The sequence below is a fragment of the Aphelocoma coerulescens genome, chromosome 2 (assembly GCF_041296385.1).
Source record: "Aphelocoma coerulescens isolate FSJ_1873_10779 chromosome 2, UR_Acoe_1.0, whole genome shotgun sequence".
Lineage (NCBI taxonomy): Eukaryota > Metazoa > Chordata > Aves > Passeriformes > Corvidae > Aphelocoma > Aphelocoma coerulescens.
In genome coordinates, this window is record NC_091015.1 from 147,500,072 (window position 1) to 147,520,573 (window position 20,502).

The window sequence follows — 20,502 nt, forward strand, 5'->3', positions numbered from 1 at the left end:
CTTTCTTGTACCACATAAAATTGCAGATACTTGTGTCTAAACTGAAGCAGTGTGTTAAGTCTTTAACGGTGCTGCATCCTGCATGCACTGGTACAGAAATGCAATTGGCTTCAGCACAAGTACTTTTAAGAGATGCAGGAATTAGTTTTACTTTGTGCAGAAATGCTCAAGTATGTTTTTTGACCACTACATGTATGTATGAATGTTTTTCATGTTTATATCTTTGTGACTCTAAAGAAAAGACATGAGACAATTATTGGGAGGATGGTGGCAAGCTGGGATGCTAACAAGCTAGGCTGAGCTGGTATTTTTTGATAATTCTTTCTTATTTTCAATCACTTGAAGCTTGAGACTATTTTATGGCTTTGAATACTGTGCTCACTTTTTTTGGCAACATATGTTCTACCACACAGGGAGTATGACGGCTTCCTTTTCATGTGTATAGAGAGGAATTGTTTATTTCAGTAGCAGCTATTACAAGTATTTTACCAGTCTGAATAGCTAAATATGCAGTAAAAGCTGCAGTACTATTTAAAGGTGACTTGAATCAAGAGTGAGACTGGAAGCACTGATTTGTCAAAATTAATATCTGAAGTACTGTAACCACTGTATTCTTTTCTCATTTAGTCCCTAACTGAAAATATCAGTGCTCCAAGCAGTATAGAGCTTTCAGCTGTGGGATCTCTAATCATAACCCAGTAGCACCTTTGAGGAATTGGCTAACTTTTTAAGTCTGCATTAAGATCTCTACTTATTAGAAGAGAAGTCTAGCTTTTGAGTGCAAGAGTTGCATCTAGCTACTGATTTTGACAGGGTTTGACATCTATGAAAATATTTGCTATGTAAATTTATATTTGCTTTTCTTCCTATTTTTATAGACAAAAAGAGCAAGATCAGGTGTTCTCTTGTGCTCACACTCCCACTTCTCATTTCCTTACAGAAGATAACAGCTGTTTATTGTATCCAGGTTGTTAAAGTGTGTGCCCAGGTGGAAGGGGTTTTCCCTTTTATCAGCCTGTTCTGCCTCTTCGACTGGCTTTTGTTACTGCTGCACACAAAGGTTGTCATCTTGGTTCTGAGCCCACTATAACACATACACTGCTTAAAAGTGAAGAGGGTTTTTTTGTCCTGCCTCTCTAATCACAGGAGGAATCAGGCTAAACTGTGGTCTCTGTTCTTCACCTTTGTTCTCTCTTGGTTATGTTTTCAAAGCCGTTCTACAAACAGGTGCAGATAAAGGCTTAGGTTTCCAGTAAGTACTGTATGAACTGCTTTGCTGTGTACTTGGCCCTGTTCAACATACTGGTGCCTGCTCAATCAGCCTTAGATCCTTCTGAAATGAATGGAAGCAAAGAGCAGGTGGACAACAGAATGACACCACCATCCAAAGTGAGGGAAGTAGTTGATCTGCTGGAAAACAGAGACAGAAGTGCTGGAGAAATGGGCTGACAGGCACTGCAGGGACTTCAGCAAAGAGAATTGCCAAGTCCAGTGCTGGGGGAGGAATAACACTTAGGCCCCAGTATGGGCTGGGGGTGGACTAGCCAGGAAGCAACACTTGCAGAGAAGGAGGTGGGATTGCTTGTGGGAAACTAGTTGTGCTTGTGGCCAGCCATCTCCTGGATGGCTGTTAGTAAGAGGGTAGCCATCCTTCCCCAATATTTGGCAATTGTAAAGTCAGGTCTGGGCTCTATAATACGACGAATGGAGTACCACAATGGAGAAAGTTCGGTGGAAGTTACCCAAGCTTGGAGCATGTGACACTGTGACTGGGAGAATCATGTCTCTCCATGGTGGGGAAGAGATGGGGAAAGCAAAGAGCAGATTTTACTGATATTTTTAACTGCCTGAACAGAGCATAAAGAGAAGATGGATCCTTCAGATGTGCCCGAGTGCTTCTCAGAGGTACATGGCAATAAGAAGAGGCAAAGGGTGCAAGTTTGAATGTGGGAAATTCTCACTGAGGCTGTGGTGGGTTGACCTTGGCTGGTGGCCAGTTACCCATCAGCTGCTCTCTCACTACTTCTGTTTAATGGGACAGGGGAGACAAGGTGAAAAAGCTCCTGAGTTGAGATAAAGATGCAGAGTTTGCTTACCAGTTACCGTCACAGGCAAAACAGGCTAGACTTGGGAAAGTTGGAGTTGCAGAAGTTTATTGCCAGTGCAAGAAGATTTGGTTTGTGAGAAGCAGACAAAAGTGAAACACCTTGTAGTGGTTTGGTCTAAAATACTCATTACTGCTTATCTTCTGCGAGAGAAATGCAAAGCAGGCACCAAACTTGAAAGAATATAAAGAAGTTTATTAACAGACCTAAAAGAAAGGAAAAAAATTATATCACACCTTCAGAACTCTCCTCCTCCCCCCACCTTCCTCCCTTCTCCCACTGACAATGTAAAAAGACAACCCTTAAGATGTTCAGTCTGTTTACCACTTCCATAATAACCTTGTTCAGTCCATTTAGAAAGAGAAGTCTCTTCTTGCTCGTGCTATGAAAACATTATCACAACGAGACAGCCGCCCACTTCCAAATAACTCTGTTCAGTCCATTTAGGAAGAGGAGTCTCTCTGCTCGCAATGTGAGTCCCTTCCCCTGACTTGCAGCTTTTCCCGCAACTGCTTTTGAGGGTCCACTCTTGAAGGTTTTTGGGGTACAATTTTAAGGTTGAGCCGTTCAGAAACAAAAAACAGAGGCCCTTCTCCTTCCCTGGGAGCAAAGGGTCTTCCTCGTCTTCATTGTTAGGACTATCTCTGGGAGCATCTCTAGGGACTGAGGTTTTCTCCTTTCCCATTTGGAGCAAAAGTCCTCATCTGGTCCATCTCTCCCTGTTCAAACTTCTCATGAAAGTACAGCTGTGTCAGCATCTGCCTATCTCAGCGCAGGTGCTCTTGCTTATGAGTTGAATACTCCACCCCCCCATATCTTCATGAAATTACAACGGGATACTCTGATATATCATAGCTTCACAACAGACTTTCAGCTTTAAGCATCTCTCTCTTCCCTCAGGTTTTCAGCTCTTCACAGCAATAAAAGGGTTAATCTCACCTCGGCCTTGCAGCTTTGCAGCTGGAATGTTGAATTTTTCTTATCGAAGTGGAGAGGGGGGAGAGCTGAGCCGCTCCAGCTGCCCACGGCAAGGCTGGGGGGGTTCCACGGCTGGAACAGGTCCATCAACTCCAGGATGGCTGTGGCCCGGCCTGGCCCAAGCAGGGCCTGGCTGGGCCCGCTGGCCCCCACACGGGCCCTGCAGCCACCTGTCCCAGCACCAGAAACAAGAGAGAGCTTGGGGGGAGTTTGTCTGTTCTTAAGTGTGGATCACAGAGGTGGTCACAACTTTAAGTGGCTTAAAGAATTGTCCATATTCAAACTGGCCAGCTGATAGGTTCTGTCAGGTCCTAGAGGAAACTGTAAGCACCCCTTTGCAAGGACATCCCTTCCAGGACTATGCTTGCTAACCTATGACACACCTTATCCCTTTTTTTTTTTTTCATGAGGCTCAGCTTAACTCCTTTACTCCTAACCTCTGTCCTTCTGTTCAGCAGCATAGACAGATGGGGAATAAGGGTTATGATCACATGTTCATAGTAATTCCTCTCTGCTTTACCTTCCTCCTCACAGATTTCCCCTGCTCCAGCATGGCTCCTTCCACAGGCTGCAGTCCTTCAGAGTAAACCTAGTCTAACACAGATCCTCTGTGAGCCACATTTCTTTTAGGGCTTGTCCACCTGCTCTGATTTGGATCCTCTAGAGGCTAGTGTGGCTATGTGCTCTGGCACAGACCTCTAATTAGGCTGCAGGACAGTTCTTGCTCCACTGTGGTCCCCTCTGTGGGCTACAGGGAAAATAAATCCCTACAGTGCATTTCCTTTCAATGATGTATCTAGTCTGGCATTACCTGTGGCTGAGTAGATTCAGAATTGCTGTTTAAAAGAAGGGAAAATTGCAGAATATTAAATGTTAGTGACCAGCCATAGAAGAGCTAGTGTCTGAATATCTCTGGGCCTTTCTAATGGTGAAAAGAGATACTTTGGCTCCAGGGGCTGGGAGTCTGCATTAGATTTGATTTACAGGGAAAGGCTAAAACCAAACCCACATCATTTTACAGTTTATTATATTTCTGTGGTTCTTCAAAGATTTCTGGCAAATGAAACGAGGTTAAAACTGTGTAGAAATGGAAATTTTTCATTTTGTTTCCAAGAAGCATGCCAAGTGATTAGGTTAGAGAGTAATTTGTGGAAGAAATGAAAAATGTAGTATCCTCTGGAATGTGAGGAGTATGAGAATTTTATTTTTCTTACAATTAAGTAACAACAGATGATTTATGTCCTAATAGGAAAAACAGACATAACTGGATTGTCACAATTTACATGTCTATAATCAAAGTCTGGGGAGGGGACACAGCTGCTGCACAGCACAAGTATCTAAAATAGCAATGTATTAGTCTTTAGTAAATTTAACATAGATCTTGAAATGCTGATCAATGCCATTTGAAAGCTGACATGTAAAACTTGGTAATGAAATTGTGTGAGAAAGCAATACCTGCAGTGAGTTCCAGGATCACCAGGACTGGGAAGAAGAATGAGCAGAGAACTGGGGAGAGGCAGAGGGAATGGTAGCCAGGAGCTCGTAGAAGGGGCAATTAAGCAGACCCAGGAACTCATTACTGAACAGGAAGGGGTACAGGGGAGCATCACCATAGCTGAGGTCAGAGCAGGAGAGGGTTTCAGTGAACTTTAAGGAAAATGAACCACCACAAACTTGTTTGAAGAAAACAAGCATCACTCTGTCTTGAAGAAGGGCAAGAAGAGCATCTGGGGAACTACTGTCTGGGCAGCATGACCTTGATCTCTGGGAAGGACAAAAGAGCAAACTGTGCCAAGGACAGGAAGATGACTAAGGGTAGTCAGTGTGGATTTGTACCTTACCAACCTGCTAGACTTCTGCAATGAGATTATTAGATCAGTCGATGAGAGGAGAGCAGCAGATGTTTGTTTATCTTGGCTCCAATGAGGCCCTTGATGCTGTCTCCTGTAACATCATTGGCAAACTGATGGAGTACAGACTAGGTAAACGCACTGTGAGGTGGACTGAAAAGCAGGTGAATTTATAGGGTCAAAGGCTTGTAATCAGTGGCACAAAGTCCATGCAGAAGCCACTAGTGACTACTGGAGTATCCCAGGGTTCAACACTGGGGCCAGGATTTTTTAACGTTTGTATTAATGACCTGGATGGTGGGACAGTGCACCTTCACCAAGTTTGCTGTTGACACAAAACTGGGAGGAGAGGCTCATATGCCAAATGGTCCCTGTTTAGAGGTCTTCAATACGCTGCAGAAGTAGGAACATGGGAACTTTATGAAGTTCCAACAGAGGGAAATAACAAGTCCCACATCTGGGGAAGAATACCAGATTGGCCACATACCAATACAAACTGGTGGCCAACTGGCCAGGAAGCATTTTTGCAGAAAAAGGACCCGGGACTCCTTATAGAAAAGTTGATCATGAGGCTGCAATGTGCCCTTGTAGTGGAGAAGGCCAACAGCACACTGTAGGAAGAGCATTGCCAATGGGTTGAGGAGGGTGATTTAGTCCCTTCACCTCAGCACTAAGGAGACACACCACAGCTTGGCAGTGGTTCAGGTTGGCAGGCACCACTGACGACCATCATCTAGTCCTCCCTCTTTAAGCAAGGTCAGGAAGAACAGATTGCTCAGAACTGTGTCCAGTAAGGAGTAGAAAATCTCCACGACTGGATACTCCACAACCCTCTCTGTGCAATCTTCCCTGGTGTTCAAACACCCAAGCAGTAAAACTGTTATATTTAGACAGGACGTGTCTCCATTTGTGCCCATTGGGCACCACTGAGAACTCAGGCTCCTTCTTTACATCCTCCCATCAGTTATTCATGAACATTGATAAGGTGCTCTTGAGACTAATTATTTTCTTGAGCAGAGGGTGGTGAGGGCCTCTGCAGTATTCAAGTACTTGTTTTCTGGGGATGTTTTTGTTGTAAGGACATGGCAATACATAGGGACCAGCAGATGTGGGATCTTTGTTTTGGTTTCTTTTTAAATACATAATATTTTGAAGTGCTTAGCATTTATACCTCTATATTCAGTTTTCATAAAGATATTGATGATTTTAAAAGCTTTCTGAAAGAAAAATGTATGTATGGTCTGCTAAACTATGAGATATAGAAAAACATTGCAGGCAGTGACTGGTTTCTGAGAAGTGTTTAGAAAGTAACTTCTTCCCAGATATCTTTGTACTTTAATTGTGGTTTTCTGGCAGAATTCCCGCTGCAGAAGGGATGTTTGAATTGTGCTTCATCACTTATGTCAGCAATTGCAGTGTTTGTCTTCTGCCCAACCAGGACTGGATTCTTAGACTCTAATTTGCCAGCAGCTTAGTATTTGTTTCCAGGCAGAGAGAGTGTGGTTTATCTTATACTGACTTAAATATCTTTAAGAGCACAATTGGTGAAATGAGTCAGAAGCAAATGGCATCATGCTTCACTTCATGGGAATAGGATCCCTGCCTGGCATTGTTTGATGTTGCTTCAGGATAAACAAATGAACTCTGTCTCTCTCTGTACTGTGGCGTTAACAGCAAGAATCATGGATAGACTAAATCGTGAATGTTTCCTCTTGCAGAGGTCTGGGGTTTGTGTTTCATCAAGAAGCTGCCATTTTGTAGGCTCCGGGGAAATACAAGTGTAATATTTGTATTTCTGAAACTTCACTGAGTTGAATGAGGTTTTCCCAAGGTTCTTTTGAGTCCATAAGCAGGTTCTTGCAATGCTGTATTTCCCTGAGATGCTGGGTGTGATGGTGGTGCTGGGACCTGGGAAGCTGTGGCTGTGTGGATACTTTTGGACAGTCCTGCATTGGACAGAGCCAACAAGAAAGCTACAGGGGAAAAGTACTCTAGGCAAAAGAGATGCTGGAGAGCCAGCTGTGAACAGACAACAGCACTTTCACACTGAAGAGTTACAAAGAGCAGTGTGAGTGTGCACACCGTTGTAGGGCTGATCGCTCGTTTTTGGCCTCAGTATTTTTCTAAATATGTAGTGGGTTTAGCTTTTGTTCTCTGTAGGCTCATCAAGGATCTCTCCTGTCTAGCTCTGTCCGGGTGTGTGCTCTCACGTCTCTGACGAATTGCTTCGGCTGCATCATCTGCAGAAATGAAATCTGTACTTTTCACCTCTAGAGGGCGACCTCGAGTTGCTCGGAAATAACTTCCCGGGTAAAAGCTCTCATGAAGCCTTTGCGGAATGATTTGAGCTTGAACTGAAGTGTTTTGGTCTTTGAATGCTCTCGTGGTCTCATAGTACCAAGGAAGTTTTTAACGTTGTCCGTAATTACTATGCTTTTCTTGCCCGTACTTCCTAGAAATTCATGTGATGCCAAGCACATATCCAACTTCTCACCGAAGAGCCTGAAGTGATTGGCATGTCCCAAAGGTGGAACAGAGTTCTGGTGGACTCAGAATTGCTATTTAAAAATGATATATGTCTGATTTAAGGTACATTATCGGATTTTAGTATTTTAAAAGTAGATTCTTTGACTACACTGTTTACTATTACTGTTTATTTTACCAAGTATTAAATGAAGGAATTTGAGGGATCACATGCATTTTGCATCAAAGCAAAAGTCTTCAGCTTCCAACCTTCTGTACCATCTCCTTTTGCAATGTTCAACCCTGCTTCACACCCATGGCAACAAAGGGAAAAGACAGTGATCCTGCAGCTGAAGACTGTAGAACTTTAACTCTGGTCTTTTAATCTTTTTCCCTTTTTAAATAGATTTGTGAGTTTTTTGATATGTTTTTTTTCCTGAGCCACTAACTTTTCTTTCCACAACAAACTTAGATTTTTAAGTCAAATGTAGGGCTTTGATAACTTCTAGTAGAATCTGGTATAAGGTTGCCTTTTCCTTTCAGACTCTTCAGGAGGAATTCCTGGTCTCTGGGGACAGAGGCACTGTGGGAATCACGATACAGTTATTTCAACTTGCATATGTTTGCTTTGCCATCTCTACCTTGTGTGAGCAGTAGTGTCAGTCCAATGCAGATCTGCCAGCTGGCCCAGCTGAACCCCACCTGTTTTCCCACGTTCTCCTTTGGCTAAGAGAAAACAGAAAAGCTGTTTCCAGCCAAACTTCACATGTAAAAATGATGGGGAATGCAACTGTAAGAAGAGTCACTCTGGGTTACATGGGACAATCTCACTTGGTGAGGCCCTGCTTTCCAACAGCAGAGCAGCCAGGGGCAGTGCCTTAGCCCTGCTTGCTTCCCAGTCCTGTTCTGCTCTGACACATCACCTTGGTCACATTACTCTGTCACAGGTCATTGCATGTTTCTTACTGAATCTCTTAGTTCTCTGTCCTTCTGCAACTCCAACTTTCCATTTTCCCCTTTCTCCTGCTTCTCTACACTCTTCTACTCCTCCCTTTCCTTGTTCTTCTTGGATTTATAAATTGCTACTCTACCAGAGGCTGCAGTTTTGAATGCTTTCATGTTGCTAAGTGATATTTTTCCTTGCTTCTCAACATCCTGGTTTCCTTAGAACTGTTCAGTACCTGCAGTCCCCACTTGGTTGCCCTAAATTCAGATGCATTCGTGCCTTTATCTCCCATAGCTAAACAACAGCTTAACTTGCCACATTCACCCTTGTGAAAGCTTGGAGTCATTACTAAAACGATTTCTTGGACAATACTGCTTCAGAATTGGTTATATTACACAATGTATTTGTTGACCGTGCTGTGTGTTGTTACAAGAGACTTGCAATCTGCTTGTAAGGGCTTATCCAACCTGGACCAGGCTCTGCAACATGTGACTTGAGGCCCATTATGCTGCAACAATCATCAGTGCCCCAAAGTATTGTGAGGCAAAGGACAGGCTGACCAATTATTTGGCCGATCTACTCATTATGCTCCACTGATTAAGGGTCTGAAAATATTAAATTACGTATGGATTTTCAGTTACTAATGGTACAGCAAATAGTCAAGATGAAAGACACAGTTTTCACCAGCTATTAAAGTCAAACTATCCATAAAGATTTTACCCCTTGTGAAACTGGGGATCAGAATTACCTATGTCAGTGTCCTTTTAGTCTAATTCAAGGTTAAATAGGTGTCAGAAAAAACATGAAAACAAGCATCATGAGCTTAGATGAATGCAGTAGGAAATACACAGCAGATGCAGCCAGAGAGAGAGGTTCATCCCCAAGGGACAGGCCTGTACTGCTTCTGGGACTGTTGTGGGAGAAGTGTTAGTGCCAATTTGGGACCACAGAGGTTGTATTGGCCTGTCACTGACACACTGGGCATTGAGATGGCTTAGAAGTGCTCAGCACCTTTAGAGACACTGTAAGACCAAATTTAAATTTACTTTTTCAAACCATGATGAGTAGTCTGTGCACAGAGAGAAATGTCTGTGATGCAGAGCCGCAGCCTATAGGAATTCCTTACTGTCATTTGCTCTAAACTAATAAGTATTTTTGGCTTCTTTCTTCCTCCAGCAAATAGTTTTCCACTTAAAATAGTGTTGAACCAGTGGGACACAGTTACTCTGCCACTGCTGTTACCTGCACACAGCCTGGTGTGACATGGCAGGGTCTGCCTTAATGTGCCATTAACGTGCCATAACACTTGCTGAGTGTTATTTCCACATCTGGAAAGGATTCCTTCTGACACCATTGCTGTACTGATGTATCCTGGCTCTACACCAATGACACTATTATGTCAGCAAAGTATTGTAAGGGTCCGTGTGTCTGCACTTACAGAGAAACTGTAAAACATCAGATTTTAATTCCTGGTGGCAACAAAATCTGAAATTAATAGTGATGAAGAATTTTGTGCTAAATAGTAAACCAGTGACATTTTTAACTGGGGTACATAACTTCGAAGAATAAAGCTTATATCAATTTTACTTCATCAGAATGAAATAGAAATAGCAAGTTTCTTCCTGACTAACAAACTGGTGTAATATGAATTCTTCACTTAAACTGTCCAAAATTATTAGTTTCTAAAAATGTGTGACACACCTGTAGTGGCTAAATTTTCATAAGAATTTAGAAAAACACTTGTAAGTGCATATCTATGAGCATCTTTGTTACCAGCTAGAGGTGCTTTTAATCCAATTTCCCTCTGGTCTTGACATCTTGGGCATCTCACCTTGTGGAAATGCTGTGGTTTAGAAAAACATCTTCCCTCAGCTTTGGCAGAGAGAGCTTTGGCTGACTCTTTTTGCAAAGGACTTTTTCCTCCTCTGAAGATATGAGGTGGTCCAATGGCACTGTAGATGAATGAAGATGGATAAAAGAACCAAACCTTTTGGAACTGTGTCTCTGAGGGGATGGCACTAAAACCATCTTGAAACACCAACACAGCTCATGGGCTTGGGTGTATTTTTTGTAGATGCTGAGTAGGTATTTACTGCCACTGTGTCCAACACTGTGACTGCTGTAGCAGTCACTAGTAATACAAACAACAGTTTCAAACCCAATACTCTGAGTGGTTTTGAGTGGGACCAAACTCTGTGGAAAAGTGATAATTAGACTATTTAGGAAGAATTAGCCCATCTGATACAAGAATGGATTATGGTACCTGCATCTTGGTATTTTTCTAAAAATTATTGTGGTTAATGCTGTAAAGTAGGGGTTTCAAATTATTTTAGGATATTTTCTGATGGAAAATATATTAAGACAATAATTAGGTAAAAATATCTTTACATTCTTTAAAAAACCCTCCACTTTTAATTCTTAAAAATCAATTTTAGATTTATTAAATATTTCAGCTGGCCTTATTAAAAGGTGTTACTTAAGACAGATACAAAAGAATTCTCTTTTTTTTCCTGTGAAAAAAGCTGTTGTAATAAAAAAGTCCATTTCTCATTCAAGCACCTCAAACTTCAGAGCTTCAAATAAGCTAAAATAAGCAGGTTAAATGCCATCCCCATTTCAATTAATAATCTCTTGCCACTTGTTTCTGTCAGACTTCGATTGCACTCAAATTCTAGATCAAACCTATAATTCTCCTGTTGTTCTGCTTTGCTGGAGGACAGTTCAGGCTCCTAATTCAGGCCTTTGTATCTCTGGGCTCTCACACAGCTGACCCCAAGGAATGTAATAATCAAACCAGAATAATAATATAAAATCCATTTTTATTTAAAATAACTATGAGGGTACATTGTTCCCCTTGAACTATTTCCTAATTAATTTTTTTTAAAACCAACCAAAACTCAAGCCCACAAAAACTCCCTCCACAAAAAAACCCAAACCCACAAACTAACAACAACCAGAAAAACCCAAACCAAAACCAACAAACCCACAACAAGAGGACCTCCACAACAATGAAATTCAAGTTTCAAAAGATAGTTGTGAATTTCACAACAATCTTTGGAAGTGGGTCAGCTGCTTTACAGAACTATTTTTTTTTCATGTAATTACTAACACCTTGTCTTATCTTAAGCAAATATTAGCAAAGGACATTATCTCAAAACAATACATTTTGAAGTAGCGAACCTTTTTGCATAACATGGCAAAGGAATCAGGATGTGAGCATTTCCTGCAAAAGAATGGAAGGAGCAGAGTTAGCAAACAGAAGGCAGCTTAATCGAAATGTGAAATTCAGCTCTAGACAGCAAAAATGGTGTTGTCTGCATGTAAGCTGGCTGTCTCAGCTCTCACCATAGACAACCTGAGGAGTAGTTTGTTAGTGCTGTGTGAACAGGGGTGTCCAGTGCCATTTCACACACCATAAGGCAGCTGAGATCTGCTGGTAGAATCATGGAATTGTTTAGTTTGGAAAACACCTTTAAGATCATCAAGTCCAAATGTAGGGTGAGAGGTAAAACATGGGGCAATGAGAAGACCATATCTATCTGGATCCTACCTGGATCACCAAGTGCTTTGCTTATCTACCTGACTTAATACCCTCTGCCTGAGCAGCTGAACTTCTCTGTTCCTTAGATCCCCATGGACTGTAGCGAGCCATAGATAGGGTTACATGTGTTCATCTCTAACTGAATCCCAAGGGCTTCATTTCCACATTGGGATGTCTCCAACCTCCTCAAGCTGAAGTTCTTACCTGCTTTTTAACTTCTCCTGAAGCTATTAAATTTGTGGGGTTTTTCCCTATCCCTATGGTGAATTGCACACAGAACAGGAAACAAAGGTGCTGCCAAGTGTGTACCAGCCAAGCATTGAGTGCACTGGGGTTGTATCAGTGATCCAGCTGTGGTCACACACAGCAGGTTCAGGCTCATGGCTTTGTCTCAACCAACAGATGTGCAAAGAGCAAACACTTGGTGCCCCCCCAGCTGCTGGTCTCTCCTGTGGGGCCAGCGGACTCAGGCTGCTCTGCTTGCACAGGTGTAGCACAATACACCCACAGCACACAACAGGGGCAGAGTGAAGCTGAACGAACACCTGGGCACTGAAAGGATGTCATGGATAGACTTAATGGACAAAGAGACCAAACCCTCCAGCAGTGTTTTGGTCCGCAGCACAGCTCCTTTGAAAAGAGCAGCTGGGTGAATAAAAGATTCAGAGAGTTCTCCATCTGAATGAGCCCATGCCTCCTCAAAAGCAGCTGGGATAATTCTCAGGATAGATCTTCCTGAGAGACCTCTTTGCTTTTATACATATCCTAGCTTTTATACATATATCCTAGTTGGTGTACTGGCGTGGTATCCCATACAATGTATGTATTTATTTTGCCAGCAACACAAAGACTGGACTATTCCCTTTTTGCAGGTTTGTAAATGAGGCAGAGAGCTAAATTTCCAGATTTCCAGACATGTTCAGATTTGCAAATCCATCCAATCTCAATTTAATTTAAGCCCAGATATTCAAAGACACTTAAATGTTATCTACTCACATTTAGACACAAAATATGCCAGAGCGGAGAACCGTGAAATTCATAATTTAATAGAATTCCTCAAATAAATAAGAATGTATTTAGTTATTTGCTATCATCACCAGGTGCTTCCACAAGACTGAGGTAGTGTGTTACCACAGGAGAATAACTAACTTTTCTAAAAGAAGATTATCTTCGTTTTCCTTTCCCCAGTCAACGGACTTCCCACTGCAATTGGTTTGACTATGGTGTTAAAAAGTGCAACAATTTTAAACTGAAGCAAGTGAATCTATCTTAAGTTAAGCAGCCCTTGAGTTGTCACCATTTACAGACATCATTTACAGACTGTCACATCACAGCAAGCTGAGATCAGTGCTACCTTACGTTAATTTGCAGATGAATCAACCCTTTAAGATACAAAATAATGGAACTGATCTTAAGAGAGGCAAGAAAAATCTTAGCTGAAGAGGGAAACGTGAATCATAGGAAAAGGGCTTGGTCATTTGATGGAGAGGGACGATGCAGCTCTTGCAACATGGCATTTGTGCTCCGTCTCTAAGTGAAAGGCTTCTGGCAAACTGAGCTCAACCAGCCGGGAGCCGCCTCTGGCCCCGCTTTGCTTCTGAGAGGAAAACACAGCCATGTTGTCGTCATTCAGAGAAGGAGTGGAAGGGAGAAATAAGTAATCTGCTGAGATGGGAATGGTAATGGAGATATATTTTGAAACTGATGTAAATCCTGTTTGGTGACGTGCTGGTGAGTCACAAGGGTGGGTGGAAGTGATTTTGCATAGTAACGGTATCATCTGCTTTCTGCAACAGCAAACACAGGCTCTGCACACCAGCCAGTGAGTCATATGCTGAGTACCAACTCAAAAGGGGTGAAACCTCAAAATATTTACAGTTGCATTTCACATCTCAGTGCAAAAAGGCATGGGGAGTAGACACTGGTGGTGTACAGCTATTCTGGTTTCCCCTGGACTGACCACATCCAACCCAAAAGTCAAAACTTTGGAGGAATCTTAGGAAGATGCTGCTCTAGGCTCCACAGTGTTTAGACAGAATAAAAGAGGACAGACATGAACAGGAGGACAGGATCTTTCAGAATTAACATTTATAATGAATGAGGCTGAATTCAGAATAATTGTACTGAGGTAGATTTTCAGTGTCACTTTCAAATAAGCTCAGCAGAAGCACTGGAGCTCAAAGGAAGATGTACAAAAGGTTGTGCTGAAGCTTAGAAATATTCACAAGCACTTATTGAATGGAGATTATTTTTTTCTCCTTTTTTTTGAACATTTTATTTTTTAGATGACAAAACATGCTTTAAAATTCAGCATGATTGCTCTTAATTGGGCTCTTACACACTGATAACACAAATGTAATTAAGTCCTGCCAGTTTTCATCTTCTTTTTCCCAGCCTCTTGGCACAGTAGGGAACAGAAAAAAAAGCCTAGGAGAAGAAGACAGCAAAATATTGTATTTGTCAGGTCTATAGTTGACTGACCAGACTCTGTATAGGTAGAATTAGAAATTCCTCAAGTTACAGAGCTTTCCTAATGTAGTACACAACTAATGGAGTGTCTGACTACTCCCTTTTTAATTGCATTTAGATTTTCCTGCACTGTTGTTTTCAGCTGATAGAGCATCTAGTCTATAACAAAACAAATGAATTACTTATAAACAATTAAAATGTGGCAGTACCTGCTTAATCTTGTAACAACCCACAGAGAGAAGAATGCATCCAAAGGAAAAAGTCAAAGATATTTTAATTAAGACTTAGGTATTAGGGCCATAAAATTTTAGACTCATTCTGCCAGGAACAACTGAAGTGATAAATGTTTACCCAGTATGATACTTAGTTACATAAAATACTGGTTTCATAACTAGGTTTTATGATTTACCTTCTTAATTAGGAACAAAGTGTAGTCTTGGAACAGAGTACAAGGTAAACAGATGTTATGTGGAGGAGCTCTGCAGAGACTTGGGTAAATGAGAATAAATCCATCACTGCTCTGCGCTACTGCTCTGCTTGCAGTGTGAGTTTTCCAGGGACACTACGCTTGGTGCCAATGTCAGCTCCTGCAAGGCAGCAGCAATTGATTTGCACCCTTGTAGGGACAAACTCAGTGGCTCCTTCTGTCAGGGAGTACCACCCAGGTATTTTGAGCTTCTTTCTGCATTATCCTTTCTTGCTTACACTTAATATCCTTGCTGGATATTACACTTGATATTCTTCATTCAGGCTCCTTAATCAATAGATATTCAGCCACTCTCAAATGAGGCCTGCTGCACAGATGACAAATTTTTTCCCAGAAAATAATTTTATTTCACTAGCTGCCAGTTTATTTGGACAAGTCTGGGATACCCAAAGGGACTAGAGTAAAACCTATCTTCTTCAAGAAGGAGATCTCAGCTGGGCTGTCACAGCCTAGGAATACTTTGTAGTGGTTATTGCACCCTCCCAATGGTCTGGTGAAGGGAATGGCTGTTTAGAACAACCAGGAGCTCTCAACGTGACAAAGTAATACAGCCAAAGCTTCTTTATTATTACCTTTTTCATACCTCATCTTGTTTTGATCCCTTTGAACTATTTGAACTCACAGGAAAGTAGGAAATATTTTCCATGAGGACAAGTACACTTAGCCATTAGCTAGCATGCTATCCCTGGAGCATCCCACTTTCCTGAAAACCTGGTATCCACCATCACCCAGTCTCTGCTCCTGTGGAGTGGTTGCAATCTACTTTCCAAACTTGAATGCAGATGGGGTAACTGCGTTCCAAGAGTAGCAAAGGGCTCTGCTGCTCAATTCACAAATGAAGCAAATATCCTCATGCAACTTCAGAATGTTTGAACTTCCAATGTGTCAGCAGTTAGATGGAGGCAAACCTCAGGTTTTGTCTTTCCACATACTGATTTTGAAGATTTCTGTTCACACAGCACACAGAAAAAGCATGACAGACACAGTACAAACATGCACATCTGCCCCAGTTTTCAGTCATAATGTATCAGTAAGATGCCATGCGGTGAGGACACTTTGGTGCCTACTATATATTGGTTTTTCACTACTTGCTGGGAAAGTGAATATGATTATACTGATCCCAAACTTCCCACTTATGCAAAGCTTGCAGTTTGTTCACTGGGAAACATTCTCTACTCACAAGGGAAGGAGACTGGATCCTGAGAAGTTCAGGTCAGCACTAAAGTCCAGCTGTGGTTCAAAGGCTGAGTGAGCTGAAAAGAAATGACCACAAAATTTCCTTGATAGTACTCCATCACAGGAAACTTCTGTGCTGCCAGGCTCCAGTTATTCACAATTAAAATCTGGTAAATTATTCTTTTGAAACTAAATTGGAAGATTCAGATGGGGGAATTCAAGGCCTTGCTCTCTGGCCTTGCTCTCTGATTCTGTGGATATCGCAATTTGAGGATCTGTTTTAGAGTCATTTTCAAACATGAAAAAGATGCAGTGGAAGAGTGAGTTAATTTGCTTCTATTTATGAGCTGTTTGGAGACATCTTACCAAACCTTCAGATGTAGCTAATATTGAGTATCACCCACACATGTCCAGGAAGCTGTGAATACTAAACTGAAAACTTTCTTGATTTGAATGGCCGTATCAGATAAATGAATGCTACCATTTCCTTGTTGAAAGAAATGCATAATTAATGCAGAGCAATGTGAAAATTGTATGGTATAAATTTTAAAACTGTTTAAGAGAATCATTTGAGAAATCAAGGCAAGCAAATTATATTTTTCAAGTGTTCACAACAGTAAAGAGGAATGCTCGATCAATTAGTCATATAAACAGTGTGAAAGCTTCAGAGGCAATCTTGCTTCCAGGCATATTGTAATCTTGGAGTGATGATGTCAAATGGGTATAACACAGCTGAATAATTCTATTTCTCCTCAGATACACGAAATACATTGCTAGAAAGAAAAAGTTTTTAATACAAATTCTTCTTTCCCCTCTAGTAATGTCCTTGAACCACAGGGATCCTGAGTAGGTCAGTAAACTGATCTCCTGTCTACTTTCTGGGGTGAAGAGAACAGGTTTGCAAGAAAAGCTGGAACCTGAAACCAGATTTAACACCATCTAATAAAAGAAGCAGAGATGCCACACAAAAAACTGAAGAGAGGCAGGACATCTTCTAAACCTCCTATTGCTTCTTCTGCACCTAACACTGAAATGGTCATGGGGATACAAAAGAATTCATTTGACCCAGCATAACCAAGGAGAAAATTAATAATGGGTGCTACAACAATTACATATAGATTTTATGAGGAAGAGCGTATTTTCATTATTTTAAACCTATTTTAGAGGTAAATGTAAATGTAAATTCCCTGAGATCCCCTTCCCTTGTTCATCTCCTGCCCATCCTGCCGTTTTACTTCCTACTCCCGTTACTTGAAGTAGCATATTTTGAAACCAGCACACACAGAGCAGACATCACTGACAGCATGAGGAGGAAAAAGCATCACTGCAGTGTGCACCAGCCAGCACAAAACCAGAGCAGATAAAACACAGCCTAAGCTCCACTAATAGGATCCGTGGGAGACCACCCTTTTTAGCAATTAATGGAGAGAGGTCAGATTTTAATGCCTTGATCATCTCCTGGAGTGAGGGTAGCAGCATGACATATTAAATTTGATCCAAAGAATTGCATTTTTAATCCCTCTCCTGCTAGGCTACACCACCTCAGGTGCTGAAGTAAAGGAAGAAAAACAAATTGTAAAGTGTTCCCCCTCAAGAGTTCTGCAGATTTTAATTCTTCACTTACTGTCATCAACCTCTTCCTGCCATACATCAATTGCTCTCCACCCAGCTTCACAGGCTTAGTTCCCATCTGATTACACTACTGGAAGAGATGGAGTCAGGCCAAAGATTCATCTGATCCTGGGTATTTTCTGTTTCTGGAGGCAGATTTCCTTTTCTGTCCACTTTCTCTCCCAATGTGATTCTCAATGCAAAACTGGTGTTATCAAATTCATATCCTTGTACTGTTATCTTGCTGTATTAAAGATGCAATCACCAGTTTCATGCCAGCCAACATGCATTTCCCTGCCATAGGCTGTGGTACTTTATAGCTATAGCACATGCCCTCTACACAATGGCTGTGTGCCTCTGTGCCTCAGCTTGCTCCTTAGCTCAGGAGGGAATCAGAATGGTGCAGATCCATCAACATTGTGCGCTGCACACTCAGCAGTGAGGAGTAATTTTCAATAATTCAGAATGAAATATGATAAAAGGGTACCCACAATCGCATTTAGCTCTTTTAACAAAACAATGCAAACCTTTTTTTCTCCTAGTCTCTTAAACTTATTTTAAACACACCAAAGAATAAAACTTCCCTTAGCTGTGGAAAAAAATTCAAATTTCAAAAAGTAGTTCTCAGTTCCACTAGGAGCTGATGAAAATAAAACTAAATCATTTACTTGCTAGAGCTAACAAACATTTTATTTTAGTCATACAAAAAATCTTATTTGAAAGTATGTTTTTAAATTCAAAATCAAAATGACACCAGAAGCTTAAATATGAAAACAGTAATAGTTACATTATTATTTTTCTGCAGTAATTTTTTCAATGTTCCACCAAAAGTGGAAATTTGAAAGGTGATGTGAAATACTAGTGCAAAGCAGGCACCTCTGTAGGGCTCAAGGAAAATGAACATGGTTCAGTAAAATGATTTAAGAGCCTGCTTTATGGTCTAATTCCTCTCTAGTGGTGGTAGCAATAACAGGAAACGCCTTTTTTTGCTCTCTTGCCATTGTTTTTTTAAAGGTTTGAAAACTGTGCTAGGAAAAATAAGTGTCGGAAGACAAAGTTCCTGCAAGTACAGCTAGGACTGAAATCAAAGTGATGTGAAAGCACACATGCCAGCAGGCAGCAGCCTGCCAGAGCCCCTCAAACTTTTACGTTAAAATGAAACAAAATAAAAAGGCTCCCCCAAGGTTCTGCTCCAGTGTGTGCTTAGTTTAGAGCTCTTGGTCTAGCAAGTTGTTTTGCACAATTACAGTGTGAGACACTGACTGTGTTGTTCATGTTTTCATTTGAAGACTCAGGGATGTCTGGCAGTTTTTCCTGGGCCATGCCCTATGCCCATCCAGGGCACACAAAACTCCTGGAAAGAGGGATGTGTGTTAGGCTTCTTTGTTGGCTTCAGACGCCATTATATCCATTGCCCTGGGGACTATTTGCTGGGGAGCAGTCTGATTGAAATATAATCTCTTTTGAAACTCTTTTCATAAAAGTAAAGTATTTTTAATCTGCCAAAACATTGCCACAGTAGTAGAAAAAGTAGTTCAGATCACTGCCCCACTCGCCCTGGGACCTTGGTAGCACAAGTACGGGAACAAGAGCTGTCGGCTAGCACCTGCATGGATAAGGGATCTCAGCAGATCTGAGTCAGAAAGTAGGATTGCTGGGAGTCAGTATTTGGCTGGGAAAGTGTTTAGAAACACCTCAGTGGTCCTCTGTTTCGGGAAGCACAATGGGTGATTTGGCAGCTCGGACAGCAGTCTCTTACCTGAATCCCTTCAGAACAAGAACACGGGACCTACCACCTGGGATGCAAAGGTAAGGCCTATGAGATCCTCGTAAAGATCTTAAACCAGCCTTTAGGGACACGAGTTTACTCCAGAGACTTTGTGTTCCTACTTGCAGCTCCCATAACACTGGACAGCTTGATTTTGGATTTCAATGGATGTATCCTTTTTAGCCAACAGCCATACTGTGTAATGGCATGAAGTGCAGAACATGACTTCTGTGTTGCCCTGTAAGTTCTCACAGGGAAAAGAGTCATTCCTGCTGCTCTACCGCAAAATTATTCCAGGAGAGAAACATTTACCTGGGATAAAGTCTCCACTTCATTATATGATCCCACAGTGCCTAGCGTTCATGGGGCTGGCTCCAACCCTGCAGGGACCTTGTGAAGTAGCTATTGCAATACAAACTGCAACCACCATCAATACGACTCAGTGCAGAATCTCTGTCACTTAGATTACCCAAGTATAATCTTAAATTATAGTTTGTTTTGCAGGAGTCTCATGTTCTTGGTTGTTTCCCAAAGTAGATATTCAAGAGGAGAGAGTGGAAGTATCTCTGGAGTTGAGCACTCGGTACTGCACCTTCAGTTCCCAATTATACAGCAGCAAACTCCAACTCCGAAGGTGACAGCAAGGCTCTCCCGGCTAAAATAGGGAAGGGACAGATGGCTTAGCGAAGCGGAGCTCAAGACCCAGTCAGGGTACACGAGCTGGGTGCAAGACCAGGCCGGGGGGACTGCTGTGCCGTGCTAGCTGTGGCACGCTGGCATGTACGTGTAAATCCTGTCCGTCCAGATCCTAACCCCGGAGGAGAGAGCTCCTGCCCGCCCGGGGCGTGTCTGTCCCCGACCGCGGGCAGCCAGAGGGGTTCGGCAGGGCAGAGCCAGCGCCGCGGCGGAGGCAGCAGTCCCGGCTTCTGGGAGACACCGCCGGATGGGGAAGATCGGGGACGAGCCGGGAGGCGGTGGGATGGGAGGGAGAGCGGAGAGAAGCGGGAAGGGAGGGAAGAGGGCTGCGGGAGGAGAAGGGGAGGGGACAGGCAGGAGTGGGGGGGACAGCGGAGATAATAAAGCCGGGGAGAAGGGGTAGAAGGGCGAG